The sequence below is a fragment of the Astatotilapia calliptera genome, chromosome 15 (genome assembly GCF_964374335.1).
Source record: "Astatotilapia calliptera chromosome 15, fAstCal68.1, whole genome shotgun sequence".
Classification (NCBI taxonomy): Eukaryota; Metazoa; Chordata; class Actinopteri; order Cichliformes; family Cichlidae; genus Astatotilapia; species Astatotilapia calliptera.
The window spans coordinates 22576662-22600000 of record NC_137436.1 but is presented as its reverse complement, the minus strand read 5'-3'; the positions used below and the strand labels follow the sequence as shown (position 1 = coordinate 22600000).

The following is a 23339-nucleotide window of genomic DNA, read 5'->3' as shown; positions in this document are numbered from 1 at the left end:
ACTCTTTTATTTGTGAGGAACGTTTACTAGCTAATTCTCAATTCTCAATTCTTTATTTATTTGTCACATGTAGTTATAGCTGGTACAACATACAGTGAAATGTTTTTTCTGGCTAAAAAAGTACTCCCCCCGACTGTGCAAACATGCTAAAAAGGATTTTACATAAGCTAAGAAAAAAAGGAAAAGAAACAAAAGTTAAAAGTAAAAAAATATATAAAAAAACAATGTAAAAGTCCATATGTTTGTGCTTATAAATATATATCCATGACGTGCAAGATATTGCACTGTAATGATTTGAATGAGAAGACTATAAAAATATACATATTTACATAGTACAGATGTATATAATAAGGTACGGATAAGGTTCAGAGAAGAAAGATAAAGTGCAAATTATGTACTGTGTGTGAGATTGTCCATCATGTTGTCCGGTTTGTGTTTTGGTTGAGGAGTCTCACAGTTTGTGGGTAAAAACTCCTCCTGAACCTTTCTGTTCTTGTTTTCAGGCTACAGAGGCGCTTCCCTGACCTCAGTGGCCTGAACAGTTTGTGGGCGGGATGGCTAGAATCCCTAATGATCCTGATGGCCCTGGATCTGCACCTTTCAGCATAGATGTCCTGCAGTGCTGGTAGAGATGTTCCCATAGTGCGTTCAGCTGTGCGCACAACCCTCTGCAGGGCTTTCTGTTGCTGTACTGTGCAGTTCCCGTACCACACCATGATGTTGTTGCACAGGATGCTCTCAATGACACCAGTGTAGAATCTCCTCTGTATATTCTTGGAGATCTTAAACCTCTTTAGACGCCTCAGGTGATAGAGGCGCTGTCTGCCTTTACTAATGAGGAAGTCCGTGTGTGTACTCCAAGTGAGGTCCTCGTTGATGTGGACACCGAGGTATTTGAAGTTGGAGACTCTCTCCACAGGGGTTCCATAGATCTGAATTGGGGTGTGAGTTTTCTCGCCTCTCTGTTTTCTAAAGTCAATCACCATCTCCTTTGTTTTACTGATGTTCATGGAGAGGTGATTTGCCTCACACCACTTTGCTAGTCCATCCACCTCACTCTGGTAGGCCGTCTCGTCGTTCCCAGAGATGAGTCCCACCACCACTGTGTCGTCAGCAAACTTCACAATGGAATTAGTGGGGTGTCTGGCCGTGCAGTCCGCGGTGTAGAGGGAGTAGAGAAGGGGGCTCAGTACACATCCCTGGGGGGCCCCTATGTTCAATGAGAGTGTATGGGAGTACACATCCCCTATTCTCACTGACTGTGGTCTCGTGGTCAGGAAGCTATAAATCCACCTGCACAAAGATGTACTGAATCCCAGATCTTGGAGCTTACCCGAGAGGGTGTGGGGAACTATGGTGTTGAATGCTGAGCTGTAATCTATAAACAGCATTCTCACATAGTTCCCACATCCCTCATCTAGATGGCTCAGTGTGGTATGCAGGACCTGTGCTACAGCATCTCCGGTAGATCTGTTTGTCCGGTATGCAAACTGCAGTGAGTCGAAGTCGGGAGGAAGGAGGGAACTGATGAAGGGTTTCATGAGCCTCTCAAAACACTTCATCACTACAGATGTTAGGGCTACTGGGCGATAATCATTTAGGCTGGCTGGGCGGGTGTTCTTCGGGATCGGAACAATCACTGATGTTTTAAAGCAGGTGGGGACTACCTGCTGAGCCAGAGAGGCATTGAAGAGGCTAGTGAAAACTGTGGTCAGCTGATCTGCACATACTCTTAGCACACGTCCCGGTATGCTATCTGGTCCCGCTGCCTTCCTGCAGTTTGTTGCCCTCAGAGCTCTCCTCACATCATGCTCAGAGAGTATCAATGGTGCTGGTTCAGCAGCGGGGGCAGGTGCGGAGCTCTGAATTGCTGCCACAGCAGGCACCTCGAAACGCGCAAAAAAGGCATTGAGGTCGTCAGCTAATTCTGGTTTCATACATCTCACAGTGCTGGGTTTATAATCTGTGATTTTTCGTAGCCCGTCCCATATACGTCGGGAGTCACCGTGTTGGAAATGCGACTCCACATTGTCCTTATAGCGCCTCTTAGCCGCTTTCACAGTCTTCCTTAAACCATAAGAAGCTGCTTTGTAGCTGGTCATATCACCCGATGTGAGCCCATTTTTATAGGCAGTGGTCCGTGCTTTGAGAGCTCTCCTGACAGTAGAGTCAACCCAAGGTTTTTGGTTGGGAAAAATCCGGATTGTAGCCGAGGGGATGATGGTATCCACTAGCATTCCAATGAAGCTAATCGCTGTGTCCGCGAACTCGTCAATGTTTACGGAAGTATCCTGGAATACATCCCAGTCTACGTCACCGAGTGCGTCCTGCAGCGTCGCCTCTGATTGGACAGTCCAGCGTCTGACCTTTCGCGTCACCGGGGCTTCCTGATGAAGCCTTTGTTTATATTCCGGTGCGAGTAAGATGGCGGCGTGGTCTGATTTCCCAAAAGCCGGTAGAGAGATGGCTTTGTAGCCGCCTTTAAAAGAACTGTAACAGTGGTCCAGCGTGTTGTTGCCTCTGGTGGGACAGGTGACATGCTGGTGAAAGTTAGGCATGACCTGTTTTAATTTAGCCCTATTAAAATCCCCCGCCACGATGAGGGCGGCGTCTGGATGTTTAGCCTGATGGCCGCTCAACACATCATGGAGGTCCGATAGCGCCTTGTTGTTGTCCGCTTGTGGCGGGATGTAAATCGCAGAGATGATCACAGCAGTGAACTCCCTGGGGAGATAGAATGGCCGACAGAGAATGGTGAGAAGCTCCAGGTGGGCTGAGCAAGCTCCAGCTAAAAGAAACGGCTAGCTAAACTTAAAAAAACAACAACAACTCTACTCTGCTAAATTACGATTAAAACCATCAAATTTCAGTTTTTTTTAATATGACATTTTAGAGTGTACAAATATAACTTGTAATTCATCTATTTAGAATTCAGTACTTACTTAACTCACCGAACACAGTCGAGGGCAAACACCTCTTCTCCCACGAAGCCACAAGAATCCAGAAACTGTTGCGCACGATACGAACATATGCTACGGGGTTGCCCTCGTCTGTCTGAATGGTCTCAATTCAAACAGGAAGGATGTTGAAACTCATTTTTACATGTTACACAAACTTAATATTTTCTGTTGTTGATTGATGACAAAAGTATTTTATTCAATATACTCAAACATTTAAGTTAAGGAACTGTTTTTTAATTTTTGTGTTGCACTGACTTCTAACATTGATTATTCAACTCACTGAAACGTGTACATGTAGGCAACTTACTTTTTTTAGCAGAAAAATGCTTTTTTGTTAAGTTCTACCTACAAACACCATGAATATTTTTTAGAGTGTAGTTATACAAGTATAACATACAGTGAAATGTAGCCTATATAAATATATCGTTAGCTTCATAGCATAATTGCCTAAGTCATTGGACTAAGTCAATGACTTAGGCAATTATGCTATGAAGCTAACGATATACAATGATTCTGAAGTGAAATCTGATTTTACAGATTCCAGTTTGTTTTCAGTATTGCCTAGTAGTACAGAGGTGTGTGCTATTCAGATTTGACATTCATTACAAATGTACGTCAGCACTTTTTTGTGAGCACTTTGATTTTTGTTAAGGTTGATTTGACCATGTGACATGTATGTTTATTTACAAAATATTCTGTTTCTGCTTTTAATTCAAGTGAATAAACCTGAGTTGTAAAAACAAATTCATTTTGTCATTATTTTAATAATTAAATTAGTTTTCTGGTAATGAAAATTATGATTTAGTTGAACTCAAAATAATGATTTCAATGCAATGAAAATCTAGCTCAAGTGAATGACATTGTATTGAGTTGGACCAACCAAAACCTTTCACATCATATTAATGTACTTTTTTTCATTTTAGCAGTATTTACGAAATTGTGTTCTACTGACTCAATTTAATTGAATTGTCATGATGTATGTAGATTAGGTTGGACCAAAATAGATGTATTACGTGGAAAACCTGCCATCAGTCCAATTGAGTTCATCCAATGACTCATTTTTTTGAGTGTACATGATTTTTACTTAAAAGGTAGAAAAGCCAAATGGCTGCTCTCTGGGACTCTAAGTGTCAATAGTCCCATGAATGACTATCCTCCACCTAAAACCGTGGTCCATAAGAAGAAAAATCTTATTTCTGTTATTGAAACAATGGAAACACACACTCTTAATTGATTTACATGGCACTATTGCACTGTAAACCCGAATGTTCAAAGTAATTAAACAGATTAAGTAGTGTATACTCAAAGTCTTTAAAAAGTTCTGTTAACTTAAATATGTCAAGTTCGTATAACATGTTCTTCTTTTTGAGTAAATGAAACTAATAATATTTGATTGAATTTAACTATTTCTATATTAAGTAAGCATCACTTAAAATAATAACTTAAGCACAACGTAACACAGTTAAGTTAGGACATATAAGAATGGTAAAGTCCTGTTATTTTTGTTGTTTCAAGTAGGTAGGATTTAATAATAAACTTAATTTATGTAGCACATGCTAAAATACAATAAAATCTCAAAGTGTTTCACCAAATAAGTAAAATCAAATTGTCTTAAATGCATTAGTGGAAGACAAAATGTATTTATTTTAATATTCATTGTTTTATCACTGTGTCCTACATATATATTTTTAATTTTTTCCGTAAGTGTTGAGCAGCTGCAGGAATCAATTTTTATTCCGAGTTAATCTCTGATTCACCCTCCGAAGCGGAAGGCGGCGCTAATGAGCATTAATACGAAACACAGAAGAAGTAAAGGTATATGGGCGGGAACAGCACCAAAGAGGCAACACGGACGACTGGAGAAAGTTGGACCTAACGGCAGCAACTAGCATCACTGGACTTACATTAAGTTTTCAATGTTGATATTAGTTTATTGTTAAAATACGAATATTTAGTTGTATTTTGGGTGCGTGTCGAAAAGAATAGCAGAAATGTCGGTCCGTGTTTTTTATGTGCTTTGCTGCTCTCCCCGAAGGAAACTTTGCGCTTGCAGAGCTAGCATTAAGTTGTTGTAATGAGGGTCGCAGGCTGTTTAAAAAGTTAGATACTACTTGCTCTAGAGGTGGCGCCCGGTCGCCTAGTATGAAACAAAGTATTTTAATCTCTCTAAATTTTTAAACCCCCTCTCATGACTCAGAATAGTTGGGTCCAAACAAGCCCGTTGTCCCTGCAGTTACACAACGGAGATGCCTGTCTGCAGTGAGAGTGCTTTCAAGCAGTTTTCTTGTTAGAAACGCTATATTTTAAACTATATGTGCAGGGTTAGGGTTGTGAAGGAGCTCTTGGACCTCTGGCCTGCTCTAAAAATGGAGTCTGAGGTAATATGGATCAGCTCTGTTTAAAATGAAAATTGTAATTCTTACTCATGTGGCAGCTTTTTGCTGCTTTATAAAGATGTGCGAGATTCTTCAAATTGAACTGTATTGTCCTTCTGCTGTAGTTGTATGCAGAGTTTCAGCGGATTACAAATCAGAACCTGCCCAATACATTCTACGCTGAACTTGACCGCCATCTTCCTCGACTGATGACCTTATTCAGCCAGGGCATCAAAAACTGGGAAGACAGCAGATGCCCTGGTTGAAATTCTAAGAATTCACAATGAACAGGTAATAATAGATTGTTACACATTTCATAGGTTGAACCAGTGGAACATTGGACAGGTTCAATGATTTAAATGAGCTTTTTGAATTTTGCTATTACTCCACTTTGTGTTTGCTATTTGTCTGACTGTATTAAAGATGTGAACAGGTTATTTGTGGACATATGTTCTGATTTGACTGTTGTTTTTGTTGTTGTTCAGTAAACTCACCAGTATATAAAATTCTGTTTTTATCTGGAAATAGGAAATCCATGATATCCACACCAAGTGCACTACCGTTCTCCCTGCCCTTCCTGTCTATCTGCATGAGGATGTCTCTGGATTTTTCAGAACCTGCACTGTGAGTGTCCTTAAGTATCTAACAGATACTACTGTGTATATAAACAGTGCATCAAAGTACAAACATGTATTTTGATGCACTGTTTGGACTTTGTTTAGTCTACTCCTGTGTATTTCCTTTAGCTTAGTTTCAGTCTATCTCACACCACTTGATTCTCTGGTGAATTAGCTGATTTATGTGTGCAGAACATGGATCTTCTGTTTTTCACCTCTTACAGTGAGACTCAGGTCTCCCTTGTAAAAGAGGTATTGGATCTCAGTGGGAGTTGGTAAAATGAGAAATTATATGTCGTCTGTTGTATTTCTTGGGTTAGATTGTGATTAGTATCTCTTTTTCATTAATTCAGGACGAATCTGATGAGTTGGAGCTTGATGGTGTTGAAGTGGCCCTCTTCACTGTCATCAGTGACCATCACACAACAAGTCCAGTTCACTACCAACCTGTGAAAATCTCTGTCGTCATTGAAAGTGATGCCGTGTTCAGTCTCCCCAGATTTGGTGAAGCCTTCCTAGTAATGTTTGGACTGATCTATGCACTTCACCTCAGCTACCCCAAAGCCCTGACCAACACTTTAGAATTTACTCAAAAGATTTTATTTGGTCTAGAAAGTGGTAAATTGTCACCCAGGTTACAGACCCTCAAGAATGACTTGGTTATGTAGGAACTCATCTGAAAGAAGGATGCAGGGTGAAGCATTATAAAAGGCTAGTTCAAAGTTCTCTCCTTTCATCTAAATAATGCCTCAAAACATTATTAGATTACTCTACAGGTGTTCAGCCAATAGGTCCAAACTATACAACGTGCCTTTGTTCTCATTAACATAATGCAAAGCAACACTAATGTTTTGTATGTTTTAATGTTTTTCGTAATACTATTTCCAAAACATTGTGGGCTGCGCAAGATGACCTAAATTTCACTGTTTGATACTGGTTAATGTAAAACAAATAGCATTGTAATTCACTCAAATTGCTGCCTTGTTGTCTTATTCAGATATTAGCCAGAGAGCCAAAAGCACATTTTGATATTATTAATTATTATTTTTCATTACTCTGACAGTTTTCCTGACTAAACAATTTTTGGTCTACTTATTTTAATTTATAAATGTTTTTGTTAATTATTTTTAATTTTTGTAATTTTTTTTTAATGTATTTAATTTCAACATAGTGCTAAAAGGGAGTAGGCAAGATACTGTTCAATGGCAGATGTTTATGACTTTTGCATATTAAGTTACCGATACTCAGTGTAATTGAGGCAATCAATTGCCTCAAAAATTTTAAGTTTTGGGTCACATGTTTTTAAGTATCAAGTAGTCAACATATTTGACTAACGTGTACTTAAAATAATGACAACACAAACTAATAAACATTTGAGTTTTGTTAACATAAAAATGTTGTAGTTGTGTACTTATTTTTTACAAGTTCTGTGAACTTATTTCTTTGAATTTGTAAACTTGAAACTTTAAGTCATATTAACTGCAAATATTTGAGTTGACCGTTCTCAAAAGATACAAGTACCATGTAATCCAAACTTTTACGTTCCGGAAAAATTTGGCTTTTGAGTTGATCAACTCAAAAAAATTGAGGCAATCGATTGCCTCAATTTTTTTGAGTTCTGGTAACTTATTCGGGTTTACAGTGTGCATGTCAAGTTTGAATTCTTCTCTGTATTTTGCTTGCGCTGTCTGTGTTCTCTCATTTTCCCCTTTAAACATAACCAGTTGTGTTAGAGCAGCGGTCCCCAACCTTTTTTGCGCCACGGACTGGTTTATGCCCGACAATATTTTCACGGACCGGCCTTTAAGGTGTTGCGGATAAATACAACAAAATAAAACTAGTACCGGTACTGAAAAAAAGAAGATTTATTCATAACACACGTGAAAAGACCCAGGAAAACCGAGTTAACGATAAAAACGATAACAAAATAACGCTGAAAACCGATAAAAACCCTGAAAACCATACATTTCACACCTGAGCCTCAACTCTCGCGACCCGGCATCAAACGACTCACGGACTGGTACCGGTCCGAGGCCCAGGGGTTGGGGACCGCTGTGTTAGAGGACTGCCCATCCCAGGGCCTGGCTCTATTGGATGTGTCTTACTGTTCAACAATTATATTTGATGTAATGCGGAATTTCACTTTGGTCAAAATAGGTGTTCAACAAATCAGTGTGCTTGGTTACCTTATCAGCTTGTGATTTCCATCAATGTGCCACAATGAGTTTGGACCTGCAACCTGATATGTTCTTCGTTCTGGTCTCCGCAAAACTGCTCTAAGGGCAGCTGCTCCAGGATTTATTCGTAACATGCTTGCTTGAACCCTCCTTCGCTGTTCACGTAGTTCACGTACTCGCGGGGAGGCTCTGACAGCCTCAGGACCAATTTGTTCATTGCCAGCGACAATGTCCTGCACATGTTCATCCAAGGCACTGTCAGTCAGTTCCGCATACATTGATGCACGGGTGAAATGATACTGTCTGAAATAAGACAAAAAAACACGAGTATTTTATCACTGCCATAACAACACACTAGTTAGTGCACATTCAAATATACAAATTTTTACAACTTCACAATACCATTTAATTTGAATAAACAGTGAGTGTGTGTCACAAAGTCACACTGGTTTCAAAAGTCACTGACCGTAGATGTCTTCCAATTGTACGAAGTGAAACATTCAAAATATCAGCCATCTGAGGTGCAGTGAATCCACATGACTTCAGGAATGAAAGCTGTTCCCGAGTGATAAGGTAAAGGGATCTACCTCTACCTCTGTCGAAAACCACTGGTGCCTGGTATCCAAAAGAGCCTGAAAATATATAAGCGTTTGGTGTATTTGGAAAATAGGTTAAGACAGAGTCATAATTTATTTCACACTTTTGATGAGTCAAGGAATCGACACAATATGTGCTTACCTTGTTGGCCATGCTGAGTAGACAGTTCAACCTCCTGAATCAATTCAGCCAAGTCACGCAGAAGTTGATCTGCTGCAGTTACACTGATCAGTCTTCCTCTTGCCCACCGAAGGCTTCTCTGCATTGTCTCCAACCTCAAAGATATCAAAAAATTACTTCTTAATTCATGTTATATTTTCAGGCCATATTCCCCTTAAACATTTTATGCAAGTTAAAATGTTAGATGTTTTCCATCATGCTTTGATCATACCTCCTTAACGCTAACTGTAGCACATCTGGCCCAACATTGTCCATCAGCAGCCGCCGTGTGTGTTAAGAATGTTCTTGCACCTTGAGATGAATATCCTCCAGGCCATACTTTGTACTGTGATCCCACAAAGACAAAAATTGAAATTATTACTTTCAACAGGTTTATATATTTAAATAAATCAAAAATTTCATGTTAGTCTTCTGAAAATTGTGACTGAGCACTTTTGGAAACACTCTGTCATCCCTGTAAGTATTGGGACTGTGAACAGTTATAGAATACATCTGAAATAAATGTCAGATTCTAACAGGTTATAGTTCTGTTAATAGAGCTTTTGAATCTACGTTTCATACATATTTCTATCTTTAATAACAGTATGTCAACGATGTCAACCAATATTTTCATATTTCAAACACACACCCAAGTTAAAAATTTGAATCTCCACATCTTCTACTCTGCATATCTGAAAAATCAGTTTTGATAATGTTACAAATCCATTGTCAAATGTTCCCATCTATGTCATTTATCTTTGTTTATTTTAAATGCTGTCATTAGTTTTTATTTTTTTTCCAACTTATTAACAAAATGAAAATGGTCTACATTGTTTTGTTCACTTAAATAAAACGACATTTTTGTATCGTACTCTGGGTTCTTGAAGACCATGCTGTCTTTTAACTTTATTCTTTATTTTCTGCATATACTGTTTATTATTCATTTCTTTACTCGTTGAGGCTGTTCTCCTGCCATTCTGTGTTCCTAGTGCAAAGTCTGCATTACTGTGTCCTATCTTTAGTTGGTTACTACTTTATATTGTTGACGTCTAGTCTTTTGTGCACTTGCTTTTGCTTCCACTGGTCATACTTGTTTGATTCAATTCACCTGTGTCTTGTTTCTCCCAGCTGCGTCCTCTCTCCCTAATCAAGTATTTAAGCCCTCAGCTTTCCTCAGCTCTTTACTCTGTTGTTCTGTTTCAAGTTGTACACTTTGTTTGTCTACCTTGTGGCTTTCTGTGCATTAGTTTTGGATTCTAGGAACTTTTTAAAATAATCAGTATTATTATCTCTCTTCACTGTGGATTTGCCACACTCATATTTAAGGTCAGTTTTCAGTTCATGGAGTTTGTCTTTCAGTCTGCAGTAGGGCTGCCACGATTACGTCAACTATCAAAATTGTCAACATTGTTTGAAGCTTTGTAAGATCACAAAAGACACAGGAATAAGTAGTAGGATTTAAGAGTGTAATAACGGACGGAAACAGAAGATGGCAGCACTGCATGTACAAGGATGCCAGCTGCCGTTAAACCCTGAAGAAGAAGCTCTGTCCCAGAATTCATAGCGCAGCCCTGCTCAGTTTCCAACAATGGCAGCAGCTAGTTAGTTTTAATGTTACTCTCATTATTCTTTCTGGGTCACAAAATAAACGTTTAACATATTTTCAGGCGAGAATGTAGCTGTGTAAACCTCAAATATCTGCTCAGTTTATCAAGACACCACATATTTTCAAAAGCACTCCGACGTTTTCGGAGACGTCTGTTACCCACTAGCTCGATAGCTAGCCGGGGGCAAGGTCACTAGAGCCGTGAGAACAGCGGACTCCCGGCACATCGTTTTCAAACCCACCGCCATCTTTCGCTACTCAGGATAAATATATATAAGTCACTTAGATAAGTTAAAGATGATATTGTTTGGCTTTTTTTAGTATTTTATTTGTTCCTGAGTAAATCTGTTTGGCTGAGATTAAAGTTATAGTTTTTACACAGCTGAATAAACGTCAAGCAGACTGATTATCAGAAGTGTGAGATGCTGGAGAATATACTCTGGTATCCTGTTATATTTTAGATAGGAAGGAGTTTATTTACAACATTAACATTTCAACCCTGACCATAACTACGGATCAGATGAAAAAATCAACATCAATTCAATGTCGTCTTGCTATCTGGGATGGCAGTGCAGTACCGTGTAGCCTAATCCGGCTAATGTAACAAGTGTTATAAAACCGTATTTTAAATAATATAAAGTGGCTAAACTGAGTACCATATTAAAGACCTTATTAACATGCCTCATGCCTAAAATGGCATTCCTAACGGACCAAGGTTAGCATGATTTTTTTTTTTTTGCTTACTACAAAGCTAACATGTAACATGCGCTTAAAAGGACAAAGTAATGTTTCGGAATCATCGCTTAGCTTTTAGTTAGCAAAGTCGAACAGTAATTGAGATTAACTAGGGTACTTACGGTCAAATGTGTTTTTTGTTGGTGCAGAGATTTCGCATCACACAACACAAATATGAGGTTAACTGTGATTGGTTACCACAAATTCTGATCACAGGTTGTGGTAAGGGGTGGATAAAAAAAAACAAAAACCCCACAACCTTCAGTCTTGCTGATCCAATCACAATGTACCTTCTCCCGCCGTACTTTGAATTTTCGGGATGCTATATATGTATCTATATATCTATATATATATATATCTGCCCAGCCTTTTGGCGGACTTTTTATGGACAGTCATGTCTAAACGGAGCGCTGCATTTCGACGGAGAGTGTCCTGAATTCGTATTTGAGGTAAGAGACAAACGACTGGAGGTCCATTGTGCGTCAAAACAATGATTTTATTGAAACACATATATGTGGGAAGCCGAGCACGATCACTCAAACAGCATCGATCTTTCCAGAACAATAAATGAGGAGTCATATATATAACATCATGGTTTCAGGAAATATAACGCCCCTTGTGCGTCCAAGCTAGGGATGCACCGATACCACTTTTTTGGAAACGAGTACTTGCATTTCAGTACTCGCCGATACCGAGTACTTAATAAAAACATGATTTAAATTTGCAGGTAACAGCTTTAGTCTTATAATTTAACAAAAAACAAACAAACAAGGGACTAGTTTGGAATTAAGAACATTTATTTAAAATGAAAAGCATGTTGTATGCAACATATTACTGAATAAATAATTATAAAAAAACAAAATTTAATTTTAAATTTGTTCGTCTGTTTCTCTGTTTAGAAGTCTCACTAGCACAGTCACAGCTGGGATGACATCAGAGGCTAGTGCGTCGTAGCTGCTCACTGCTCAAGAGCCCATTGGTGAGCGGTGAGATAGTCAGGGAGTTCGTGCACTCGCTTTTGCTCAATGAGGGACTGGAGCATGTAATACGTGCTGTTCCAGTGCGTCTGTACGTCCTGTTGCAGTCTCTTTATTGGCTGGTTGAGCTGTCCCTGAATGTCCTCGAGGCGGGAGTAGGCTAAGGCGGAATGTTTAAAATGCCCAACTATTTTCCGTCCCACTGCTACAGCATCAGCTATGCTTCTCTGTGCTAATAAGCGTGGGTAAATAAGCGTGGGTAAACTCTTTGTACTCGTTGTTGTGTTGGGATTTTCCACTTCCCCTGCCAGTGGCGGACTCCCTCAGACATTGGTGCGTTGGTGGTTCTTTGTGTCTGGGGATGGGTGTCCAGGTACACACCGGCTCACTCCTTGGCGGCCGCTTATCGGAGCCTGGGGCTCGCTCGGGCCACTTCGGAGGTGGGGTGCCCCCGGCCTCTCGGCCTGGGTCTCGGTCACTCAGGCACAGCTGGCTGCTGGCGGAGCTCACGGGCACGTCACTGCAACTCCCCCTGGCTTCTGCTCCGCGGCTGCTGGGTGAGCCCTCATCTGGGACTCTCCTCAGCTCTTTCTGGGACAGTGGCGCGGCTGCCCCTCTGTTGGTCTTCCTTGGTCTCTTGTGTTCTGGGGGCCTCTGGATGTCTGGAGTTTTGATCTCCTCCATACCTGCTTCATGCCCTAGAGGACGGGGCTGTGGCCCCCCCACACCCTCTAGCAGATCATTACATGAAGGAACCTTTTAAAAAAACAAGCGCGTCCATGCTCACAGGTGTACACACGGGTGATCACACCCACAAACTACACCCTTTTTGGCTCCTACCTCAAAGCACACTGTGTTCTGTTGATCTTATGTGCTGCACAATAATGTTTAATATTTAGTATTTACTGTCATATTCCCATATATCATTGTGATGTTGTTTATTCTATTACTCTTGTTCTCTTCTGCTTGTTTTCTTTTTTCTTTCTCAACAGGTGATCCAGGTGATCGATATATGCTTTTTTTTCTCTGCCCGTTCTGTTGGTTTTTGTTTTTTGCCCTTCTCCCCCGTCCCTCTTCTCACCTGTTTCTCTTTCCCCTTCTTTCCCCCAGTCAAGTCTGTCCCGTATTCAACAAGTGAAAATAAAATAAACAATAAAAGGTGAATTAAATGGACCATTATGGCAAGGCTGGGATGGTCAGTTTGGTAAAGTAAATCCGTTGGGCATCTTTCTTTGCCTTTAGACAATAATTCTGATGGCAAAAGAGCCAAACGGGACAGGCAAAAAAAAAAAAAGACGTTTCACCTCTCATCCGAGAAGCTTCTTCAGTTCTAAGGTCAAATGGTGGAGAGTCCCAGATATAAACCTAGTGGGAGTAACCCCCCACAGAAGGACAAAAGGACCCCCTGATGATCCTCTAATCGCCTGAGCCAAGGTGTGAAACTGGGTGTGGGTCCCAATCAGCCAGAGTTTCGGGTGTGTTCATTGTGAAACCTGGCCCCACCTTATCATGCGAATTCCTGAGATCAGATGGCCCAGGATGTGAGTGGGCGTTAAGGCGTCTGGGAAGGGAACTCAAAACTGGATTATAGATGGCAGAGAGTTGGTGTCGTAAACCACCGCCTCTGTTCAAAGATGGTCGCTCACAGTGGACATAGATGGCTTCTTTCACTCCTCTTTCAAACCATCTGTCCTCTCTGTCCAAAATGTGAACATTGGCATCCTCGAAAGAGTGTCCTTTATCCTTAAGATGCAGATGGACTGCTGAGTCGTGTCCTGTGGAGGTGGCTCTTCTGTGTTGTGCCATGCGCTTGTGAAGTGGCTGTTTGGTCTCTCCGATGTAGAGGTCTGGGCATTCCTCGCTGCACTGTACAGCATACACCACATTGTTAAGTCTGTGTTTTGGCGTTTTGTCTTTCGGGTGAACCAGTTTTTGTCTGAGCGTGTTGCTGGGTCTGAAATACACCGGGATGTCATGCTTGGAGAAAACTCTCCTGAGTTTTTCTGATACACCGGCTACATAGGGGATGACAATGTTGTTGCGTCTGTCCTTCTTATCCTCGCTGGTGTCTGATCTTCTTTTCTGTTCCTCTTTGCTGACTTTAAGAACGCCCATTTAGGATAGCCGCACGTTTTGAGTGCTTCCTTTACATGTGTGTGTTCCTTCTTTTTTCCTTCAGGCTTAGAGGGAACATGTTCTGCCCGGTGGTGTAGGGTCCTAATTACTCCAAGTTTGTGGGAGTCAAACAGGAGGTACTGGTTCGTGTGTGTGGGCTTCCGGTAAACTTCGATGTTGAGTTTGCCGTTCTCTTCAATGTGCACGGCGCAGTCCAGGAAAGGCAAACGGTTGTCCTTTGTGTCTTCCCTAGTGAACTTGATGTTTTTATCCACAGCGTTAATGTGAGCAGTGAAGGATTCCACTTCTTGTGTCTTGATTTTGACCCAGGTGTTGTCTACATATCTGTACCAGTGGCTGGGTACTCTTCCTTTGAAGGAATGTGAAGAACTCATCAATATTTATTTTCATATTAATTATTTGGAGTGATGGGTTTGAAAAAAGAGAATTACATCATGGTGTCAGTTGTTTACAAATTGTAGAATTTGGCATTCGATTTTTAGCACTTTTGTAATCTTTATTTCCTTGCACCAATAAGTTGATGTTGAGACACTACAATGTGACAATTTACCCTTTTCCGTTTTTAGGGAAAGTTCTAAATGGCATTGCCAGCTAATTTGGTTTAAATTTGATTACAGATGCCACTCCTGCTACTCGGGTGGTCGTTCCTGTAAACCTAAATGCCACTGAATTCAGGCAGGCACTACGGGACAATATTGCATACATACCTTTGCAGTTCGATCTATGCAAAGTGAATGGACAGCGGCTCATTCTTCCTCTTGAAGAAGAGATGCCCCAAGAAATTAGAGCAAGAAACCTACTGGGTTGCTCCAATCTTTATATCCGTCCAAAGGTATTCAAATGTTCCACTGGGGTGGCTGATATGGCATAATTGTCACTATTACTGTAACTCAGTGGCGCTCCAGTCACCCTAGTATTGTATAAGACATCTTTAACATGTTACTGCTCAGAATAATAAATGCTGTGATTTTCCCCAAAGGATTTGAGACATTCATCTGCAGTGTTGCCAACTTAGCGACTTTGTGGCTATATTTAGCGAGTTTTCAGACCCCCTTAGCGACTTTTTTCCTAAAAAGCGACTTGCGACAAATCTGGCGACTTTTTCTTGTATTACTGGAGACTTATTTATGACGACTTTTTGACGTGAAAACACGTATCGCGCTTACTCTCAACAAGCAGCGGTGCTGCGGTGGGCACCTCACCCGTGCCAAAGCGCTCCCAGGCGGAGGATAGTCCTCCCCCAGCTGCTATCAGGGCATGAGACGTTCACACCTGTGCGTCCAAAAGGCAAATGAATCGTGCATGAGCGAAGCCGCTGCGCTGCTTCATTTTAAGTGTGGCTGTTTTGGTTCTTGTCTTTGACTTGTCCTCTGTTCTTGTTTGTCATTTGTTGTTCCATTTCATTTATATTTAAATACTCTGGTGTTTTAGATTACAGAAGCCAATGAGGACTCAACTGGTGGAGAAGTTGTGCAGTCTGAAATGGCAATGAAACTGTTTGACAACTGCCTTTGGACTGTAGCACTATAAATGCATTACACCCTCTCATCATCAATATTTACCATATTACAGTGTGCTGCATGACACCGAGACACCAGACCATGGCAGGCACAATGTACAGGAGCCAGAGGTTTTCAGGTAAATGGCACTCTGTTTGTTTATGAGTTGGAATTTTAATCTTAAACTATTGCACAATTTTATTTATTTTTTTGGTAAAACAACTGTTGTACAAACTAATTCTATCATTATTATAACTTGGATCATTTTGTGTAGTCTAGATCAATAAATATCTGCATTGGGGTCTTCTTCCTGCTATGAAATATTTCTGCTATTGCTTTGCAGTGGTCTGCATGAAAACCATACAGTTCATTCTAGTAGGCATGGTCTCCAGGAACCAGAGGTTAACAGGCAAGTGGTAGTTGTTGAACAACATGCCAAAACTTAAGTGTAAACTGGAACTTATAAAGCACACACCATAGGTAAATAGACACTCAATTAGTACAATATACGGGGTGAGACCAGCGAATATTAAAATTTTAAAGGTTGCATGTATTGAATTGATAACATTTATGTGCTCTGAATATAGACCAATGGTTCAATTGCCTCATTCGGTTTCTGTTTTGCTTTTTCATGTTTTTCAGATATGTTGATGTCGTGATATTGGTATTTTTAATTGCTGAAAATGCATCGATAACACTTTAGTCAGCCTGACCATTCAGACACTTGGAACTACAAATCACCCAAACTATTCCCAGTAAATGGGCACTGTAGTGGCAGTAAAAGAAGACTGCTGCCCTGTGATAATCTTTTGTGCGCAGGGAAAACTGCACTGTCAAAACTTGAAAGTTGCATTGTATAGTTTATTGATCCATTTTGGCAACCAATAACAAGATCCATTTTTGTTGCTTCATGCTGCTTGTCTCTCGAATTAAAAAAAAAAAAAAAAACCCAAAAAACAAAAGGCCCATCTCAGTGCATGCTGGTCTTATACCAGTCTCTTAAGTTATCAAAAATAGCCCTGAAATTCTTCCTGGCTGACTTGATAAGATAAACAACAAAACAATGAAGTGAGCATTAACCTACAAATAAATAATGATTAACCCAAAAATAGAAGTAAACTAACAACAAACTTTATATTTTAATATTTTGAAATTTGTTAAAATACAAATGGCTCCAACAGATGCAATCAAGGACCACATGGCCATTTTAAGTGGCTGTATCTATACAGTAAAAGAATGTGAAATCAGATTCTTTGATCAGATGAGTCATTCCATTTCAGTATATATACATGATATTAAAAAAATCAAATGCATTTGTTCTGTTTAGGGAAGAGTTTTACATCGACTCTGCAGAGTCAGAAGTATCAGACCTGGATGAGGCTGTCCTGTATGGAAGCCCATTTCCGCCACTAAAAAAAAAAAAAAAAGCTAGTATCCATAACTCGAAATTTCGAGTTATTATCTTGAAATTTCGAGTTATTATCTTGAAATTTCGAGAAATATAACTCGAAATTTCGAGTTACTTTTCTCAAAATTTCGAGTTAGCTCTGCCAATCAAAAATATACGTGAATGAGGTCGCTTTCTTGTTACCCGGAAGCATATGGCGCAGGACCGCGCACTCAAAAACGGATCCCAACAAATTAAAGTATGTTTGCTGATAGTAACACCATGTGATTCAGCTAATAACACAGGGATTTCATCATTTGTGAAGCCAGGCTGAAAACACTCAGCAATCTGTGCATTCACGACTGGATGTAATACCGGTAGCTTAGCTGTAGCATTTGTAGCTGAGGGCTTCAGCTTCCGGGTAACATGGAAATGACGTCATTTACGTAGATTACTGATTGGCAGCGCTAACTCGAAATTTCGAGTTGCTTTTCTCAAAATTTTGAGTTAATATGTCGAAATTTCGAGAAAATAACTCGAAATTTCAAGAAAATCACTCGAAATTTCGAGAAAATAACTCGAAATTTCGAGAAAGTAACTCGAAATTTTGAGTTATGGATCCTTTTTTTTTTTTTAGTGGCAGAAACGGGCTTCCATAGTCCTGGCTTCCCCTGAACAAAATGACTCACATGTATGTCTCATGAACAACACTGCCAGAACTGCTGTGTATGTGTTTCATGTAGTCATGACCTTTCTCCCCCCCTTTTCTTCAGGACGAGATGGACCTTGTGACTGTGTTGAAAGATTTCCAGGAAACGCATCTTGACACCAGCAATTATTGTACAATAATAGCCCGACGAAGGAAAATCCTACATAGTGCCTGCATGGCACTTTCTAAGTCATATTTTGCCTGGCATAAATTGCCAAATATTGAATTTGTTGGTGAAATGGCCGATGATTATGGAGGCCCAAGGCGGGAATTTTTTCGGTAACCCATTCCCATCTCTCTCACACAATAATAGAATGCGTGAATGTGTTTTTTGTTGTTGCAAAGATGAAATCACAATTTGACTCATTTTTTTTGTTTGTTTTTTTACTACGTTTTCCTGCAGCTTACTTATGGTTGAAACTCAGAATTCCCTAGGGATTTTTGAGGGGAAGCCTGGCAGTCTGTTGTTCAGCTATAGTCAGCAGTTGCTGTCAAGCAACAAGTTTTATACGGCTGGTAAACTGATTGCTTGGTCGATAGCACACGATGGGCCAGGGCCACGGTGTATCAACAGACACCTGTTCTGTATGATGTGTGGCCAGAAGACATCTCTTGATGACTTCGATGTAGAGGTCTTCATGGATGAAGACATCAAACAGAACATAGAAAAGGTAAAGCTGTGTGCATGCTGAGGTGTAATTAAATTCAATGAAACACAATGCATAGCTTAACTCATCAGTGGAGCGTCTCAAAATGTAAGTACACTTAGTGAATGCTTTAAACGTATGTATTTATGGAGGTGCCTGATTTTCAAGGTTTCCAACTGCAGCACCCCAGAAGACCTGGCAGACTTGAAAAGTCACCTTGGGGACTGGATTGCAGGCTGTGGTATCCCTGACATCTACACTGCCACACTACTAGATGTTAAGAGGATAAGGGGCGAGATTGTATCTCATTTTGCCAAAAGTGGCCACCTACAGATTAGGTCTGTAATTTTTATTATTTTTATGGGTTTTTTTGCCATTTTTTTAAAGTAACTTCAGTTCTTTCCATAAATATAAAATAATTATTACTTTTTTATTTTTTAACCCTTTAAACACCAGTTTGTCCACTGCACCAGCTGGACGACAAACTCAAATCTCGCAATTTTATATAATTGCATTGCTACTGAAATTTCTTGTATTATTAATAGTAGAGTCTGGGGCATATAATTGATTCACATCAACATTGATTATAATGCATTGTTATTTTAGTGCAGAGAGAGCAAAAACAAAAACTCCCTCTCAGCTTGTTCGTGGCCAAAAATGGCCACCCCTTGTTTACATTTACAAAATGCTATAAAATTCATATATATTAAGAAAAATGTCCAGCTTTTTTTACTTGATTTTTTAGATTAGCATCAGGGCTATTCATCAAAATCAAAATGTCATTCAAATTCTGAATTTTAACCCTTTTAAACACCAGTTAGAGCACATAATCATAACAACTCATAAATAGAGAAAATCATAAAATCCCTTTTTTTTTTCTAAATAATATATGCCAACCATGATGAAGGTTAGATGCATAGCAATAATTAACAGCACCAATGACATTTATGCAACATTGTTTTTTTCTGCAGTGGCAGAAAAACCAAAAAAATTCCCTCTCAGCTTGTTCGTGGCCAAAAATGGCCACCCCTTGTTTACATTTACAGAATACTATAAAATTATTCTATATTAAAACATTTTTCTACTTAGACCAACTTTATTTTTTAAATGAAAACCAGTCCTAGTCATGAAAACCAAAATATAATTAAAATTCAGAAATTATACCCTTTGAATACCAGTCAAATTATATGTTACTACTATGTTTTTTGGGGGGCAATAAAGTTCACATTTTTTCAGCAGTTGAATGACGAAACCTTTTTTTTTTTTTTTAAATCATTGCAGGTCAGTGCCAGTAACAAAAATTATTATTATTAATATTTTGTATTATTCCTGTGAGTAATGACCCCAAAAAAAGAAACTCCCACTTTGTTAGTCATGCCAAAAACGGCCTTTTATTGCTTGTTTGTACAAAATAATGCTCTTTCTGTGTTTGTGTGTGTATGTGTGTGTGTGCACGCGATCTTTGCAGACACTCTTTCCACAGCTGGAGCAAGTGGTTGCCGTTCTTCTTCTGTTTATACACAGTTCGCACCTTTTCCTCATTTTGTTGATGGGCTGTGGGTCATACTCTGATTCTGACTGCTGTATCTCAGCAACAATAGCAGCGGCTGCTTTTGAGCGTGGGGCACAAGGCCATCTTGCAATTTCTGGAGTCACCAGCATATGGCCCAGCTCCTCCAGGAACACCCTTCGTTGGTAGGTTTTGGTGGACTCCCACTCAGGATGCACTGCTTTCCACAGGACAAAGGCATTGTATGCTGAGACGTCCAGAAGATTGTAGAACAGAGCCAGTGGCCAGCGACTGGTTTTCCTCCGACAACTGTAGGTGCCAACAACCTTGTCTAGGTTATCCACTCCACCTTTACACCTATTGTAGTCAAGGATTGCTGCTGGCTTCTTCTTTTCCCCATCACTGACTGCTGGTTCCCTATGCTTTGTGCTCAAAAGAAGCACATTCTTCCCTCGCTTGGGCATGTAGGAGACTGTCATGGTTTGGTGAAGGCAAAGAGAGATGAAAGAATCTTCCTCTGTCGCAGCTGAACAAGCTGGGGAGGGAGCTCTGGTTTGTTTCTCCGGATTGTGCCAAGCAGAGCTAGTTTTCTTCTGAGCAGCTCCTCTGCCAAGCTGAATGAAGTAAAGAAGTTGTCACAAGTGACAGTGTGTCCTTGGAAGCCCCTCTGTCAGTTGTAGCACAACTCTCATTCCCTGATTAACTTCCCGGGAACTTCCAGGTGATTTTCGTGTGTAAATTTCCATCTTCCAGGCATAGGAGGTTGCACATCACAGGTCACCCAGATTTTAATGCCATATTTTGTAGGCTTGCTGGGCATATACTGTCGAAATCCACATCGACCTTTGAATGCAACCAGCTGCTCATCGACACACACATCAACTCCTGGATTGAACAGCAGGGGGAGACGAGCAACCCACTTTTCCCACAGGACCCGAAATGCAGCAAGCTTATCGCTCCTGAAACGTCCCGGGCGGATGAGCTTGTCATCAAAGCGGACGTTAGCACTGATCTGGGAGTAGCGGTAGAGGGGCATTGTAGCACGAAATATTGCCCGTCCGGTCTTGTCAGCCCACAAACCACGCGTTGTTTCATCTCTTGGGCGGTAGACACCAGCTAGAATCAAAATTCCGATGTAGGCTCTCATCTCCACATCATCCACATCCCTCCAATCCTCACACTTTCGCCTCCCATACAGGTTTGTGTGGGTGCACAGCAGCTGAATGATCTCTTCTGTCACAAACAGGTCAAATGCAGATCTCAGGGTGCTAATGCGGGCAACTGCGTACAGGGTGGGCCCTGGAGTGATACTAGTGGGTACTGGATTGTAGCGCATGGTCTCCTCAGCAGTGGGAAACCACTCAATATTCCCAGAACGAGACATCCACTCAGCCACCGGCGCCCCGGTCTCTGCCGCTTCTCCTACCTTCTCTGCCATTAGCCGCTCTGCCTCGACTGCTGTCTCTGTATCATTCTCACTTGCTGAAGAAGAGGAATCGGGCACTGGATGGTAATCCTCATCACTGGTAGTGATGCTGTCATTCTCTGAGGAGACTGAAGAAGATGCCTCTTCTTCAGATGCAGAGGATTCCTCGTCATCTTCGCTTTCTGAGCGCATCACATAGTCAAGTGCTTGAAGCAGTGAATATGACCGTCTTGCCATCTTGCCAGAGCAAAAATGATCTTGAAGCTGCTGGGTTTATTTATAGCTTTACAAATGACTGCACCTGTATAAACCCCAGGACAGAATTAGAAATGGTCCCAGTTTGTTGTTGTTTATGCTACAGCTACAGCTTTGAACTTTGCAGAGTGTCCTGTGAGTTCTTTCTGTTTTTTTTTTGCAGGCAAAAAACGGTGTTTCCGTCTGTCTTTGAATGCCGCTTTTTACGTCACTCGGATGGTGCGTTCAGGGCGCCATCCGAGTGACGTGAAAAGCTGCGTTTGTCGGAACAGAACGCCTTTTTTTCGGCGTTTAGAATAATTAAAAGGCGTTTTTTACGCCATTTCTTAACCAAACGGGTTAGAAAAGTGGCAATTTTTGGCACTAATGGCTTGCCAAAACAGGGACTAGCAGTAACGTGGATCTGTCGGGCGTGCTTCCCCATGACACCAGGAAAAGAGATCGCCACTTTCAAAATAAAAGCTCATCTAAAAAATACATGCAGGGCTTTAGGACTCGAACTTAAAAAAAATAACTACATAAAAAAAAAAAACACCAGTAATTTTATACGTTTTAAATTGTAAGTTTGAGACTTATAAAATTGTACTGATAATTTCATAATTCAAATTAGACAAGAATCGGGTCTGATCACCAACAAAAACCGCCCTAAAGTAAAGAGACAAAATCAACACAAGGCAGTACAATTGGGAAACACAACAATCATAGTTAGCCAATCAGGCGGGTGGCAACAGATTACATCACAATTTGTAACATAAAAGACCAGCGGTCCCTTTCCTGGTCTTTCTGAAGAAACTTCCAGTCACAGTCATTCAGTCATCTCTTCTACTTTACTCTTAGTGGTATTAAGAACATAAAACGTAAGTATTGATATTGGAGTGGTTTTTGTTAGTGCCTTTGTACTATGTACAACAAATAATGTAGTGAAAGATAAAAGATCTAGCCATTTAAGTTCCTGTGAATATAAAGACCCCTAAAATTTGGCCTGACTTTTCTTTCGGCCTATGAATGTTTTATATATGTGTATCTTCATTTTTCTCTCGAAGAAAAAAAATCACTTTTGATAAATTCACATTTAGTATTGATAGCAATGTATTTGTAGGTGTCATAGTTTGATGAACTTATTGTTTCAGGGATATTTAATTGAAAAAAACCACCTGAATGTATTCATGAAACTGGCATCTGTTTTTTTTATGAAATATTAAGATCTTACAGAATCAGACAAATCTTCCAGATCTATAACAGTTTTATAAACTTTAAGACGTTAAGTTTGGGCTGTTAGTATGAAAAAATTGCTTAAGGCTGGCACTCTGCCCTGGCAACCGCCTCCCAGCTTTGCAAGCCAATTACTTTCCCAGTTACTCTATACAGCAGCTGAGTAACCAATAGGAGTATAGCTAAGTATTTATCGTATTCATAGCCCTGTATTGTCATGAAATTGTACTGTGCTGGAAGACAATTTACATAGCAGACAGGAGGAATAGTTGACAGGAACATATATAAAACAGAAATCTATTCAGCCCCAATGTTTTCACTGCCTGGTGCAAAGGGTAGTGGTCATCTCCCACAG

At 40.3% G+C, this 23339-nt stretch overlaps 2 long non-coding RNA genes across 6 annotated transcripts in view; one reads left to right on the top strand and one right to left on the bottom strand.

Annotated features, from left to right (window-relative positions):
* LOC145420421 (uncharacterized) overlaps window positions 1-3339 on the bottom strand; it is a 5883-nt gene extending 2544 nt beyond the window's left edge. For 2 of the 4 annotated variants that reach the window (XR_013901723.1, XR_013901724.1), the window contains exon 1: window positions 2952-3339. This is a non-coding gene — a long non-coding RNA (uncharacterized LOC145420421). Of the gene's footprint in view, window positions 1-2942 lie in introns of all 4 variants that reach the window. The other 2 variants (XR_013901721.1, XR_013901722.1) reach the window with 1 other exon arrangement.
* A 1293-nt stretch (window positions 3340-4632) lies between these two features.
* On the top strand, window positions 4633-7359 carry LOC145420420 (uncharacterized). Of its 2 annotated transcripts, XR_013901720.1 has the most exons (4): window positions 4633-5338; window positions 5461-5626; window positions 5864-5959; window positions 6306-7359. It is a non-coding gene; the product is annotated as an uncharacterized LOC145420420 (long non-coding RNA). The 2 variants fall into 2 exon arrangements; XR_013901719.1 differs by having other exon boundaries at window positions 4875-5626.
* Window positions 7360-23339: the final 15980 nt, after the last annotated feature.